The sequence below is a fragment of the Kogia breviceps genome, chromosome 13 (assembly GCF_026419965.1).
Source record: "Kogia breviceps isolate mKogBre1 chromosome 13, mKogBre1 haplotype 1, whole genome shotgun sequence".
Classification (NCBI taxonomy): Eukaryota; Metazoa; Chordata; class Mammalia; order Artiodactyla; family Physeteridae; genus Kogia; species Kogia breviceps.
In genome coordinates this window covers 8,231,293-8,246,407 of record NC_081322.1, presented here as the reverse complement: position 1 = coordinate 8,246,407, position 15,115 = coordinate 8,231,293, and positions in this window count along the sequence as shown.

Genomic DNA, 15,115 nt, shown 5'->3' with positions numbered 1-15,115 from the left:
TCAGCAGGTTCCCCGGGCCAGAGTGGGTGGGACAATCACCCTCCACTCCTCTCTCACTCCTCCTGCAGGGCCCCTCCTGCCTGCCTCTCCTGATCTCCCCCTCCTCCTTCCTATGCCCCCCGTACCTACACGGCCTGGATGGGGCTTTGGGGCAGGGGGTACCAGCTTGGGAGCTCAGCAGGCTCCCCAGCCTGAGTGGGCCAGGCGATCACCCTCTGTTCTTCTCCAGCTCTTCCCAGAGAGTCCCTCCCACCTGCCTCTCCTGATCTCCCTGGCCTCGGGGTGCCGATCCTGTTTGACCTCCATTTCTCCTCCCCCTCAGTCCCCCTACGTCCTACCGGTTCACTTTGGGGTTCCTCCCATCTCCTTGGGCATTAGAGTCCCCCACCAGTGGCTGGCAGGCACCCTAGTTGTGGGGAGACGCTAACTCTGCATCTTCCCACACCACCGTCTTGACTCTGCCTCCATCACTGAGTATTTTAGTTAACAAAATGATTTACTAAAGTCCTAGTTAGAAGGGAAACATCTAGAGGAAAACAAGATTCGTTTTTTATGTTATTTAAAGGAAAATGTCTGGGCTTCCCTGGTGGCGCAGTGGTTGAGAGTCCGCCTGCCGATGCAGGGGACGCGGGTTCGTGCCCCGGTCCGGGAAGATCCCACGTGTCGCGGAGCGGCTGGGCCCGTGAGCCATGGCCGCTGAGCCTGCGCGTCCGGAGCCTGTGCTCCACAATGGGAGAGGCCACAACAGTGAGAGGCCCGCGTACCGCAAAAAAAAAAAGAAAAAGAAAATGTCACTTCATAGTGACCAGCAAAGTGGGCCTGAGGAAGAACTGAGCCGTGCTTACGGATAAGGCTTTGGGTCTAACACTGAGGAAGGTACAGGAATGAAGAGGATCTAGTCCCTGCCAAGAGGAAATTTGCAATGTCAGTGGGGCCTCCCTACTGTCTGCCATTGGCTGGACCTTTAGGACACGATCTCCTTGACAGGCTGCTGATCTCCATACCTAACCCCCAAAGCCTTCAGTGGAGACTGTTTTTGTAGATCCTGTGCCTCAGTCTCCCCAAACCCTACCAAACTAGCTATTTGCAACTTTATTAAAGGGCCCAGGCATTTTTCAAAGGGGAATTTAATCAAAGGAAGGGGAAAGTAAAATAACGTACTTTGTAAGACTTTCTCTAAAGTTCAAAGTGCAAGTAGTTAGAAAGAGGTTAAGGCCTTCTTCCCGAGAAGGTTTGGAGCACAAGTCTCTCTCAGTGGGTTAAGGGTGGGTGGGGAGACCCTTTCTCCAGCCTTGCATCCTTCGTGATGGACGGTGCTGGGCAGTGGCCTGATTTGCTCCCCATTACTCCTGTGAAACCCAGCAAGTACTCACGTATCTCCCAATGTTAAGCTTTAATTCTCAGACACTGGTAGTCTAAACTCCTAAAGAAGATACAATTATTTTTTTGTCTTATAATTTGCAGGCTGTTTTGTCTTTGTGTGCAGAATAGTATTATATTTATTCCTATCTCCAGATCAACATACTTCAGGAACTGCAGGAGTAAGAAAGTATCTACATGCTCTTTTCTGTCTCTTTTTTTTGCAAATACAAAGGCAATCTGTGAGAAGACAGTTTCAACAAAGACTTTTCTTAGTCAACGAGTTTATTCTCTGTTTTCATCTGAAGAAGGGAAGAAGAGGGCCACTAGTCCAGTCACATCATTTCTAATCTTGTCAGTAAACCTAAATATCTTAATTATTTAATTAGCACTTTTTGGATTACTAATGAAATTGAACACATTTCCATACATTTGTCTGCCCAGTTGCGTATCTTTAGAAATTGCTTGTTCAAGTACCTTCCCATTTTCCTGTAGGCATGTCATATTTTCCTTACTAATGTGTAAAGGTCTACATTTTTGATAGTACACGCTATCATGCAAAGTGAATGTGTTTTCTCCTCCTTAATGTACGGTAACTACTGTGTCCTGAGAAACTTAGGCCCTTCTGGGTAAAGCCCTTCCAATTCTGTTCATGGTAGAATGTCTTAATTCCAAGCAACAGGATAGAGAGTCTGTACTGAATAAGAAGTACAATACCTTATTTATATACTGTTTTACAATTTAAAAAGAATTTTTGTACAGGCCATCACATTTGGAACCAAATGAGGTGTTTGTTCTCTGAGTTCTTAAACCAAATGGAATGAAGTCTCTTCATATATCTCACAGGATGTGAGTTGCACTGGATCGTTATTGATTGTATTTCATGGGATGTTAGCCTCTTTGGCCCTGGGTCCTGCATGGGGTGAGCTGCTAGAGCTCTACCCCCGGTCAGTGCTGAGTGATCAAGAGAACGGAGCCTCTTCTTTGGCTTTGACGTTCAGTTTGGCAGATTCAGGATTGGGCTGGGATTTAATGTATCTCAGTGGGAGGTGCCACTGCATTTTTAACAATTATTTTTAATTGCGGTAAAATATGTGCAGCATAGGTTTACCATCTTAACCATTTCTAAGTGTACAGCTCAGTGGTATTAAATACATTTACAAGGTTGTACAACTGTCACCACTCTCCACCTCCAGAACTCTTCATCCTGCAAAACTTAAACTCTGTATCTATTAAGTAATAATTCCTTATTCTTCTGTATTCTTACCATCTGGCAACCACCATCCTGCTTGCTGTCTCTGTGGAGTTAGCTACTCTAGGCATCTCATATAAGTGGAATCATAAGTATTTGTCTTTTTGTGACTGGTTTCTTTTACTCAGGACATTGGCATTTTGGGTGGAACAATTCTTGGTGGTGTGCAGCTGTCCCTTGCATGATATTTGGTGCCTTGTGTGACCCTGGGACATTAGGACCCTGGGACACCTATGGAAACACCACTGTCTTGTGACGGTCAAAACTGAGGGACGGGAGTGCTTCTTTGGCTGGGCCTCCAAATAAAACCTCCAAGCCATCTGAAGTTGATTCTCTCAAAAGCAAATATGTATTTGAGATGTAAATAGCTCCTTTTCCCAATCTGTGTAAACAAGCCCCAGATGCCACTCTCTCAGACCTGAGAAAGGCAAGCCAAGTTTCATCAAAGGCTCTTTCAAAGTCCAGTTCCTTACCAGGCACTTGTAAACCAGTTTAAATGCTCTGCTTGGAGTGTGCAGTTCACATGGTTCACACTAGGCTGTTTGGAGCCCTTGACCTCTTGCAGGGAAAGCAATGACACCATCAGCTTCTTTTCCTCCTCAACCCCCTCCCCAAACAGCCAGTTCTGATAGTTTCACTTAATGCTTGCTGTGTAAACATTTTACCTCCATGTTTATTAATTATTGCATTTTCCAGTATTTTTTTAAAGCAGAAATAACTCAGATAGCTTTGAAATTGTGCAAGTAGCGAGCTTGTCTTAAAAAGCCAGAGAGGAAATTGGACTTGAGGTGAACAGCCTTCCTGGTAAAAGTGGGCACCTCCCATAACTCTGGGCTTTCATGAGACTCAAAGAACTATGGATCTTGTGGGGGAGGGGGTCTTACCCTTACTGCCCCATTTACTCATCAACGAAGCCTGTAGTTTTAAAAACATGTTTGTATTATAAAAGTAATGTGTCTATTATTAAAATATAGAAAACAAAGAAAATTATGAAGAGAAAGAAAAAGAAGAAAGAGAAGGAAAAGTAGGTCATGTGTAATCCTAGCATCACAAGTATTTATGGCTCACTTATTGGTTTGTCAACTTCTGGTACATTAAATGCATTTCAAAAACGCAGTTCCCACTTATTTTCTACCTATTTTTTTTTTCCCAAGGGGAAGATTCTTGCATTCAATTGTGCTAAACTGATTGATCATACAATTATGGAGCTAAAATTGAATTCGGTGATCGATCAGTCCACCTTGCGCGTCCTACAATGAAACTCTGGAGGCAATTAAGTTCTTGCTAGTGGTTACACAACCCATTTGTAACCTTGTTTGGTAACCCTTCATTTGGTATGGTTGATAATTTCAATAATGCTTTAAAGTAAGTTGGAAAATTATAAAATCGCCCTCTTCAGGCTGCGTTATGAGCTGTGTATGCTGTCTGCAAGTCTTTGTAGCTCTGACTCTCTGCCTCTGAGGTCTCATCCTAATTCTTCTTGGTTCAATCTTATAATATATTTTCCCCAACTCACCCTTAACAACTGCTTTTTTTTTTAACATCTTTATTTGAGTATAACTGTTTTACAATAGTGTGTTAGTTTCTCCTTTACAACAAAGTGAATCAGTTATACATATACATATGTTCCCATATCTCCTCCCTCTTGCATCACCCTCCCTCCCACCCTCCCTATCCCACCCTTCTAGGTGGTCACAAAGCACAGAGGTGAACTCCCTGTGCTATGCGGCAGCTTCCCACTAGCTATCTATTTTACATTTGGTAGTGTGTATACGTCCCTGCCACTCTCTCACATCGTCACAGCTTACCCTTTCCCCTCCCCATATCCTCAAGTCCATGCTCTAGTAGGTCTGTGTTTTATTCCCGTCCTACCACTAATCTCTTCATGCCATGTTTTTTCTTAGATTCCATATATATGTGTTAGCATACGGTATTTGTTTTTCTCCTTCTGACTTACTTCACTCTGTATGACAGACTCCAGGTCTATCCACCTCATTACAAATAACTCAGTTTCATTTCTTTTTATGGCTGAGTAATATTCCATTGTATATATGTGCCACATCTTCTTTATCCATTCATCTGTTGATGGACACTTAGCTTGCTTCCATGTCCTGGCTATCATAAATAGAGCTGCAATAAACATTTTGGTACATGACTCTTTTTGAATTATGGTTTTCTCAGGGTATATGCCTAGTAGTGGGATTGCGGGGTCATATGGTAGTTCTGTTTGTAGTTTTTTAAGGAACCTCCATACTGTTCTCCATAGTGGCTGTATCAATTTACATTCCCACCACCAGTGCAAGAGTGTTCCCTTTTCTCCACACCCTCTCCAGCATTTATTCTTTCTAGAGTTTTTGATGATGGCCAATCTGACCGGTGTGAGATGATATCTCATTGTAGTTTTGATTTGCATTTCTCTAATGATTAATGATGTTGAGCATTCTTTCGTGTGTTTGCTGGCAATCTGTATATCTTCTTTGGAGAAATGTCTATTTAGTTCTTCTGCCCATTTTTGGATTGGGTTGTTTGTTTTTTTGTTATTGAGCTGCATGAGTTGCTTATAAATTTTGGATATTAATCCTTTGTCAGTTGCTTCATTTGAAAATATTTTCTCCCATTCTGAGGGTTGTCTTTTGGTCTTGTTTATGGTATCCTTTGCTGTGCAAAAGCTTTTAAGTTTCATTAGATCCCATTTGTTTATTTTTGTTTTTATTTCCATTTCTCTAGGAGATGGGTCAAAAAGGATCTTGCTGTGATTGATGTCATAGAGTGTTCTGCCTATGTTTTCCTCTAAGAGTTTGATAGTGTCTGGCCTTACATTTAGGTCTTTAACCCATTTTGAGTTTATTTTTGTGTGTGGTGTTAGGGAGTGTTCTAATTTCATACTTTTACAGGTAGCTGTCCAGTTTTCCCAGCACCACTTATTGAAGAGGCTGTCTTTTCTCCACTGTATATCCTTCCCTCCTTTATCAAAGATAAGGTGACCATATGTGTGTGGGTTTATCTCTGGGCCTTCTATCCTGTTCCATTGATCTATATTTCTGTTTTTGTGCCAGTACCATACTGTCTTGATTACTGTAGCCTTGTAGTATAGTCTGAAGTCAGGGAGCCTAATTCCTCCAGCTCCACTTTTCGTTCTCAAGATTGCTTTAGTTATTCGGGGTCTTTTGTGTTTCCATACAAATTGTGAAATTTTTCGTTCTAGTTCTATAAAAAATGCCAGTGGTAATTTGATAGGGATAGCATTGAATCTGTAGATTCCTTTGGGTAGTATAGTCATTTTCACAATGTTGATTCTTCCAATCCAAGAACATGGTATATTTCTCCACCTATTTGTATCATCTTTAATTTCTTTCATCAGTGTCTTATAGTTTTCTGCATACAAGTCTTTTGTCTCCTTAGGTAGGTTTATTCCTAGATATTTTATTCTTTTTGTTGCAGTGGTAAATGGGAGTGTTTTCTTAATTTCACTCTCAGATTTTTCATCAATAGTGTATAAGAATGCCAGAGATTTCTGTGCATTAATTTTGTATCCTGCTACTTTACCAAATTCATTGACTAGCTCTAGTAGTTTTCTGGTAGCATCCTTAGGATTCTCTATGTATAGTATCATGTCATCTGCAAACAGTGACAGCTTTACTTCTTCTTTTCCTATTTGGATTCCTTTTATTTCTTTTTTTCTCTGATTGCTGTGGCTAGAACTTCCAAAACTAGGTTGAATAGAGTGGTAAGAGTGGGCAACCTTGTCTTGTTCCTGATCTTAGTGGAAATGGTTTCAGTTTTTCACCATCGACAACAATGCTGGCTGTGGGTTTGTCATATATGGCCTTTATTATGTTGAGGAAAGTTCCCTCTATGCCTAGTTTCTGCAGGGTTTTTATCATAAATGGGTGTTGAATTTTGTCAAAAGCTTTCTCTGCATCTATTGAGATGATCATATGGTTTTTCTCCTTCAGTTTTGTTGATATGGTGTATCACGTAGATTGATTTGCGTATATTGACGAATCCTTGCATTCCTGGAATAAACCCCACTTGATCATGGTGTATGATCCTTTTAATATGCTGTTGGATTCTGTTTGCTAGTATGGTGTTGACGATTTTTGCATCTATTTTCATCAGTGATATTGGCCTGTAGTTTTCTTTCTTTGTGACGTCTTTGTCTGGTTTTGGTATCAGGGTGATGGTGGCCTCATAGAATGAGTTTGGGAGTGTTCCTCCCTCTGCTATCTTTTGGAAGAGTTTGAGAAGGATAGGTGTTAGCTCTTCTCTAAATGTTTGATAGAATTTGCCTGTGAAGCCATCTGGTCCTGGGCTTTTGTTTGTTGGAAGATTTTTAATCACAGTTTCAATTTCAGTGCTTGTGATTGGTCTGTTCATATTTTCTATTTCTTCCTGGTTCAGTCTCGGCAGCTCATGCATTTCTAAGAATTTGTCCATTTCTTCCAGGTTGTCCATTTTATTGGCATAGAGTTGCTTGTAGTAATCTCTAATAATCTTTTGTATTTCTGCAGAGTCAGTTGTTACATCTCCTTTTTCATTTCTAATTCTATTGATTTGAGTCTTCTCCCTTCTTTTCTTGATGAGTCTGGCTAATGGTTTATCAATTTTATTTATCTTCTCAAAGAACCAGCTTTTAGTTTTATTGATCTTTGCTATTGTTTCCTTCATTTCTTTTTCATTTATTTCTGATCTGATCTTTATGATTTCTATCCTTCTGCTAAATTTGGGTTTTTTTGGTTCTTCTTTCTCTAATTGCTTTAGGTGCAAAGTTAGATTGTTTATTCGAGATGTTTCCTGTTTCTTAAGGTAGGATTGTATTGCTATAAACTTCCCTCTTAGAACTGCTTTTGCTGTGTCCCATAGGTTTTGGGTCGTCGTGTCTACATTGTCATTTGTTTCTAAGTATTTTTTGATTTACTCTTTGATTTCTTCAGTGATCACTTCGTTATTAAGTAGTGTATTGTTTAGCCTCCATGTGTTTGTATTTTTTACAGATCTTTTCCTGTAATTGATATCTAGTCTCATAGCATTGTGGTCAGAAAAGATACTTGATAAAATTTCAATTTTCTTAAATTTGCCAAGGCTAGATTTGTGACCCAATATATGATCTATCCTGGAGAATGTTCCATGAGCACTTGAGAAAAATGTGTATTCTGTTGTTTTTGGGTGGAATGTCCTATAAATATCAAGTCCATCTTGTGTAATGTATCATTTAAAGCTTGTGTTTCCTTATTTATTTTCATTTTAGATGATCTGTCCATTGGTGAAAGTGGGGTGTTAAAGTCCCCTACTATGATTGTGTTACTATTGATTTCCCCTTTTATGGCTGTTAGTATTTGCCTTATGTATTGAGGTGCTCCTATGTTGGGTACATAAATATTTATAATTGTTATGTCTTCTTCATGGATCAATCCTTTGATCATTATGTAGTGTCCTTCTTTGTCTCTTGTAATAGTTTTTATTTTAAAGTCTATTTTGTCTGATACAAGAATTGCTACTCCAGCTTTCTTCTGATTTCCATTTGCATGGAATATCTTTTTCCATCCCCTCACTTTCAGTCTGTAAGTGTCCCTAGGTCTGAAGTGGGTCTCTTGTAGACAGCATATATATGGGTCTTGTTTTTGTATCCATTCAGCCAGTCTGTGTCTTTTGGTGGGAGCATTTAATCCATTTACATTTAAGGTAATTATCGATATGTATGTTCCTATTACCATTTACTTAATTGTTTCAGGTTGTTCTTGTAGGTCTTTTCCTTCTCTTGTGTTTCTTGCCTAGAGAAGTTCCTTTAGCATTTGTTGTAGAGCTGGTTTGGTGGTGCTGAACCCTCTCAGCTTTTGCTTGTCTGTAAAGGTTTTAATTTCTCCATCAAATCTGAATGAGATCCTTACTGGGTAGAGTAATCTTGGTTGTAGGTTTTTTTCCTTCATCACTTTAAATATGTCCTGCCACTCCCTTCTGGCTTGTAGAGTTTCTGCTGAAAGATCAGATGTTAACCTTATGGGGATTCCCTTGTGTGTTATTTGTTGTTTTTCCCTTGCTGTTTTTAATATGTTTTCTTTGTTTTAATTTTTGATAGTTTGATTAATATGTGTCTTGACGTGTTTCTCCTTGGATATATGCTGTATGGGACTCTTTGTGCTTCCTGGACTTGATTAACTATTTCCTTTCCCATATTAGGGAAGTTTTCAACTATAATCTCTTCAAATATTTTCTCAGTCCCTTTCTTTTTCTCTTCTTCTTCTGGGACCTCTATAATTCGAATGTTGTTGCATTTAATGTTGTCCCAGAGGTCTCTGAGACTCTCCTCAGTTCTTTTCATTCTTTTTTCTTTATTCTTCTCTGAAGTGGTTATTTCCACTATTTTATCTTCCAGGTCACTTATCCATTCTTCTGCCTCAGTTATTCTGCTATTGATCCCTTCTAGAGTATTTTTAATTTCATTTATTGTGTTGTTTATCATTGCTTGTTTCCTCTTTAGTTCTTCTAGGTCCTTGTTAAATGTTTCTTGCATTTTCTCTATTCTATTTCCAAGGTTTTGGATCATATTTACTATCATTATTCTGAATTCTTTTCCAGTTAGACTGCCTATTTCCTCTTCATTTGTTAGCTCTGGTGGGTTTTCACCTTGCTCCTTCATCTGCTGTGTGTTTTTCTGTCTTCTCATTTTGCTTATCTTACTGTGTTTGGGGTCTCCTTTTTTTTTTGTGGTACACGGGCCTCTCACTGTTGTGGCCTTTCCCGTTGCGGAGCACAGGCTCCGGACGCACAGGCTCAGTGGCCATGGCTCACGGGCCCAGCTGTTCCGCGGCACGCAGGATCTTCCCGGACCAGGGCACGAACCCGTGTTTCCTGCATCGGCAGGCGGATTCTCAACCACTGCGCCACCAGGGAAGCCCTGGGGTCTCCCTTTTGCAGGCTTCAGGTTCGTAGTTCCCATTGTTTTTGGTGTCTGTCACCAGTGGCTAAAGTTGGTTCAGTGGGTTGTGTAGGCTTCCTGTTGGAGGGGACTAGTGCCTGTGTTCTGGTGGATGAGGCTGGATCTTGTCTTTCTGGTGGGTAGGTCCACGTCTGGTGGGTAGGTCCACGTCTGGTGGTGTGTTTTGGGGTGTCTGTAGCCTTATTATGATTTTAGGCAGCCTCTCTGCTAATGGATGGGGCTGTGTTCCTGTCTTGCTAGTTGTTTGGCATAGGGTGTCCAGCACTGTAGCTTGCTGGTTGTTGAGTGAAGCTGGGTGTTGGTGCTGAGATGTAGATCTCTGGGAGATTTTCGCCATTTGATATTACATGGAGCTGGGAGGTCTGTTGTGGACCAGTGTCCTGAAGTTGGTCCTCCCACCTCAGAGACACAGCCCTGATGCCTGGCTGGAGCACCAAGAGCCTTTCATCCACACGGCTCAGAATAAAAGAGAAAAAATAGAAAGAAAGAAAGAAAGAAAGAAAGAAAGAGGATAAAATAAAATAAAGTAAGATAAAATAAAATAAAATAATTAAAATAAAAAATAATTATTAAGAAAAAAGTTTCTTTTTAAAAAGTAAAACAAAAACAAAAACAAAAAACAGATGGATAGAGCCCTGGGACAAATGGTGAAAGCAAAGCTATACAGACAAAATCTCACACAGAAGCACATACACATACACAGTCACAAAAAGAGGAAAAGGGGAAAAACGAATCTATCTTGCTCCCAAAGTCCACCTCCTCAATTTGGGATGATTCGTTGTCTATTCAGGTATTCCACAGATGCAGGGTACATCAGGTTGATTGTGGAGATTTAATCCGGTGCTCCTGAGGCTGCTTGGAGATTTTTCTCTTTCCCTTCTTCGTTTGCACAGCTCCCGGGGTTCAGCTTTGGATCTGGCCCCGCCTCTGCGTGTAGCTCGCCCGAGGGCATCTGTTCTTTGCTCAGACAGGACGGGGTTAAAGGAGCAGCTGATCACTTAGGCCGAGGGGAGGGCGGGGCACGGAGGCGGGGCGAGTTCGCGACGTCAGAGGCCGGCGTGACGTTGCACCAGCCCGAGGCGCGCCGTGCGTTCTCCCGGGGAAGTTGTCCCTGAATCCCGGGAGCCCGGCAGTGGCGGGCGGCAGAGGCTCCCGGGAGGGGAGGTGTGGAGAGTGACCTATGGTCGCCCACAGACTTCTTGGTGGTGGTAGCAGCAGCCTTAGCGTCTCATGCCCGTCTCTGGGGTCCATGCTGATAGCCGCGGCTCGCGCCCGTCTCTGGAGCTCCTTTAAGCAGTGCTCTGAATCCCCTCTCCTCTCGCACCAGGAAACAAAGAGGTAAGAAAAAGTCTCTTGCCTCTTCGGCAGCTCCAGACTTCTCCCGGACTCCCTCCCGGCCAGCCGTGGCGCACTAGCACCTTCAGGCTGTGTTCGCGCCGCCAACCCCAGTCCTCTCCCGGCTTCCGACCGAAGCCCGAGCCTCAGCTCCCAACCCGCGCCCGGCCTGGCGGGAGAGCAGACAAGCCTCTCGGGCAGGTGAGTGCCGGTCGGCACCGATCCTCTGTGCGGGAAACTCTCCGCTTTGCCCTCCGCACCCCTGTGGCTGCGCTCTCCTCCGCAGCTCAGAAGCTTTCCCCCGCCCTTCGCCACCCGCAGTTTCCGCTGGCGAAGGGGCTTCTAGTGTGTGGAAACCTTTCCTGCTTCACAGCTCCCACCCATTGGTGCAGGTCCCGTCCCTATTCTTTTGTCTCTGTTGTTTCTTTTTTCTCGTGCCCTACCCACGTACGTGGGGGAGTTTCTTGCCTTTGGGGAGTTCTGAGGTCTTCTGCCAGCGTTCAGTGGGTGTTCTGTAGGAGCTGTTCCACGTGTAGATGTATTTCTAATGTATGTGTGGGGAGGAAGGTGATCTCCGCGCCTTACTCTTCCGCCATCTTCCTCAACTCGCAACAGTTGTAATTTGGGTGTGCCGCTGGGAGTAGGTGAGCTCAGTGCCTTCCTACTCTGCCATATTTGCCGCTCCCTGCATTTCTACTTTTAATAGCTAGAAAATATACGTTGCTTCTGTTGTTAGAGTTATAGCTTTAGTTTAAACAGAGCAATATTTGTTGCCACTATTCCAGACTATTTGGGGAAGTGCCCAGTGGATTTGCGGAATAGCAGGTGGTACATGTTGATTGAAGGACAGAGTGTGTGAAGACAGAGACAGTGAAGACTCAAAGGCCCAGAGAGTTTCTGTGATTTTACAAAGGTCACACTAATAGTAGCTGAGAGAGTGGGGCAGCCCTCAGGCCTGGAGAACCAGTCTTACAAACTTCACGCTCCTTGCTGTTCTGTGGACATTGGGGCAGTTCAGCAACGGCCCATTCACCCAACAGAACAGGAAAGGAGGCATGGACCACAATTTGATTGGAAATCTGTGCTTGAAAGGGAATTGCTCCTTGGGGAATTATGCTGGGTGATCTGCTGGCTTCTTCAAGCAGGCATTTTAATGCAGCTAAAATAAATAAACATGGATACAATGGGTAACTTTGAAAAAGAAAATAATGATACAGGGCTCCATATAATGATGTATACAGCTAAGGGGGTTGACAAAGGAGAAATTATGCAGTCTACACAGCCCAGGGTACAGTAATGGATATTCATTTACAAAAGTGTATGAAAGCTAAAAAGTCAGGACCCCCTTTGGGCAGTCTTAGCAAGGTGTCATATTCAAAAGAAACACCACTTAGATATCTCAAAAATCTTTGAAAAGCTATTTAAGTGTGTACTAAAGACTAGTGAAAAGATTTTAGGGTGTATTGCATTTATCACACAGGAAGCTATCTTAAAATACTTCCTCCATCAGTCTCACTAACACTGCATATATTATACCTAGAAAGATAAATTACAATAAGTCATGCTTCAGTTTGGTATGAAAAAGAAGCTCAGAACAAAATCTGAGTCTGCCCTTTATCTTGGGCCATCACCAGATTTCTCTAAGCCTTAGTTCCCATCTCTGTAAAATGGGATAATAATGATAATGAGATAATAAGATCAATTATGGCTCTTATATGAAACTAATAAGGTTCTTGGATAACCTTTATGATGGCAAGTTAGAATTTTTCTCAAAATTATGTAGTTAGTAAGAAATAAGAGCCTCCAGGATGTTTAAAATGCTAAGAGGAGCTTAAAGTTATAGGGACGTATTAAATGTGATTCTTATCTTTGAGGAAGGAAGGCACAACTGAAAAACACATGGTCAAATTAATGTGTCTAAGTTAATACAGCCACTGTGTATCCATGGTGATGTTTCCTTTTTAGGAGATCCCATTAATGTGACTTCACCATGTAGTTGGTCTCTACCACATGGTTAAGGCACATCTTCTTAAGAATTCTCTGATGGTTGTTAGTGCATTGAGTCTTCCTAGTCAGACTCTACATTTCTGGAGAGCCTGATCTGTTAATTATGTTTTCCATATATGCCTCGATGGATACAGCACAGAATAGGCACATGCACAGCCCCATGTGCATGAGTTCATGCTGCTCTGCAGTGGGGTTTTCAGCGGAGTAGTTTGCAAAGCCCTGCATAGTAATATGACTTCACTTGCAGGGCTTGCTGGGTGATGGGGACAGGATGGTGACGATGAGTGATTTGGGGATACAACCTTAGGCATAAGTAAAGGGTAAAGAGGGAACAGAAGGATAGGTGGAAGGACTTCAGACTCCCAAGACAAATGTTGCTTACATCTCATTTTGCCCAGAAGCAGACCTGGAGGTAGAGCGTTTGCCTCACATTCAGCAGTTTGGAGAAGAGCTTCTTAGAGAGAAGGGCATGTGTAGCATCTCACAGGTCACTCTGCCCTGCTGCCTCTGCTGGAATGCTCATCTCCCCTGCATTTTGTCATTCAGGTCTGGGCTCAATGTCATTTCTCTGAAAGGCTTTCCCTGTCCATTCAATCTAAGGTTGTCCCATCCTCTACAACTCTTTTTTTTTTTTTTTTGAGTTTTATTTTATTAATTCATTTATTTATACAGCAGGTTCTTATTAGTTGTCTTTTTCATACATGTCAGTGTATACATGTCAAGCCCAATCTCCCAATTCATCACACCCCCACCCCCCACCCCTGCTTTCTTGCTTGGTGTCCATACGTTTGTTCTCTACATCTGTGTCTCTATCTCTGCCCTGCAAACTGGTTCATCTGTACCATTTTTCTAGATTCCACATATATGTGGTAATATACAATATTTGTTTTTCTCTTTCAGACTTACTTCACTCTGTATGACAGTCTCTAGATCCATCCACGTCTCTATAAATAACTCAGTTTCGTTCCTTTTTGTGGCTGAGTAATATTCCATTGTACATATGTGCCACATCTTCATCTGTCGATGGGCATTTACGTTGCTTCCATGACCTGGCTATTGTAAATAGTGCTGCAATGAACATTGGGGTGCATGTGTGTTTTTGAATTATGGTTTTCTCTGGGTATATGCCCAGGAGTAGGATTGCTGGGTCATATGGTAATTCTATTTTTAGTTTTTTAAGGACCTTCCATACTGTTCTTCACAGTGGCTGCACCAATTTACTTTCCCACCAACAGTGCAGCAGGGTTCCCTTTTCTCCACACCCTCTCCAGCATTTGTTGTTTGTAGATTTTCTGATGATGCCCATTCTAACTAGCATGAGGTGATACCTCATTGTAGTTTTGATTTGCATTTCTCTAATAATTAGTGATATTGAGCAGCTTTTCATTTGTCTCTTGGCCATCTGTATGTCTTCTTTGGAGAAATGTCTATTTAAGTCTTCTGACCATTTTTTGATTGGGTTGTTTGTTTTTTTAATATTGAGCTGTATGAGCTGTTAATATATTTTGGAGATTAATCCTGTGTCCGTTGATTCGTTTGCAAATATTGTCTCCCATTCTGAGGGTTGTCTTTTCATCTTGTTTATGGTTTCCTTTGCTTTGCAAAAGCTTTTAAGTTTCATTAGGTCCCATTTGTTTATTTTTGTTTTTAATTCCATTACTCTAGGAGGTGGGTCACAAAAGATCTTGCTGTGATTTATGTCAAACATATGTTCTTCCTATATTTTCCTCTAAGAGTTTTATAGTGTCCAGGCTCACATTTAGGTCTCTAATCCATTTTGAGTTTATTTTTGTGTATGGTGTTAGGGAGTGTTCTAATTTCATTCTCTTACATGTAGCTGTCCAGTTTTCCCAGCACCACTTACTGAAGAGACTGTCTTTTCTCCATTGTATATCCTTGCCTCCTTTGTCATAGATTAGTTGACCATAGGGGTGTGGGTTTATCTTTGGGCATTGTTACATTGATCTATATTTCTGTTTTTGTGCCAGTACCATATTATCTTGGTTACTGTAGCTTTGTAGTATAGTCTGAAGTCAGGGAGTCTGATTCCTGCAGCTCCGTTTTTCTTTTTCAAGATTGCTTTGGCTATTCAGGCTCTTTTGTGTCTCCATACAAATTTTAAGATTTTTTGTTGTAGTTCTGTAAAAAATGCCATTGGTAATTTGATAGGGATTGCATCAAATCTGTAGATTGTTTTGGGTAGTATAGTCATTTTCACAATACTG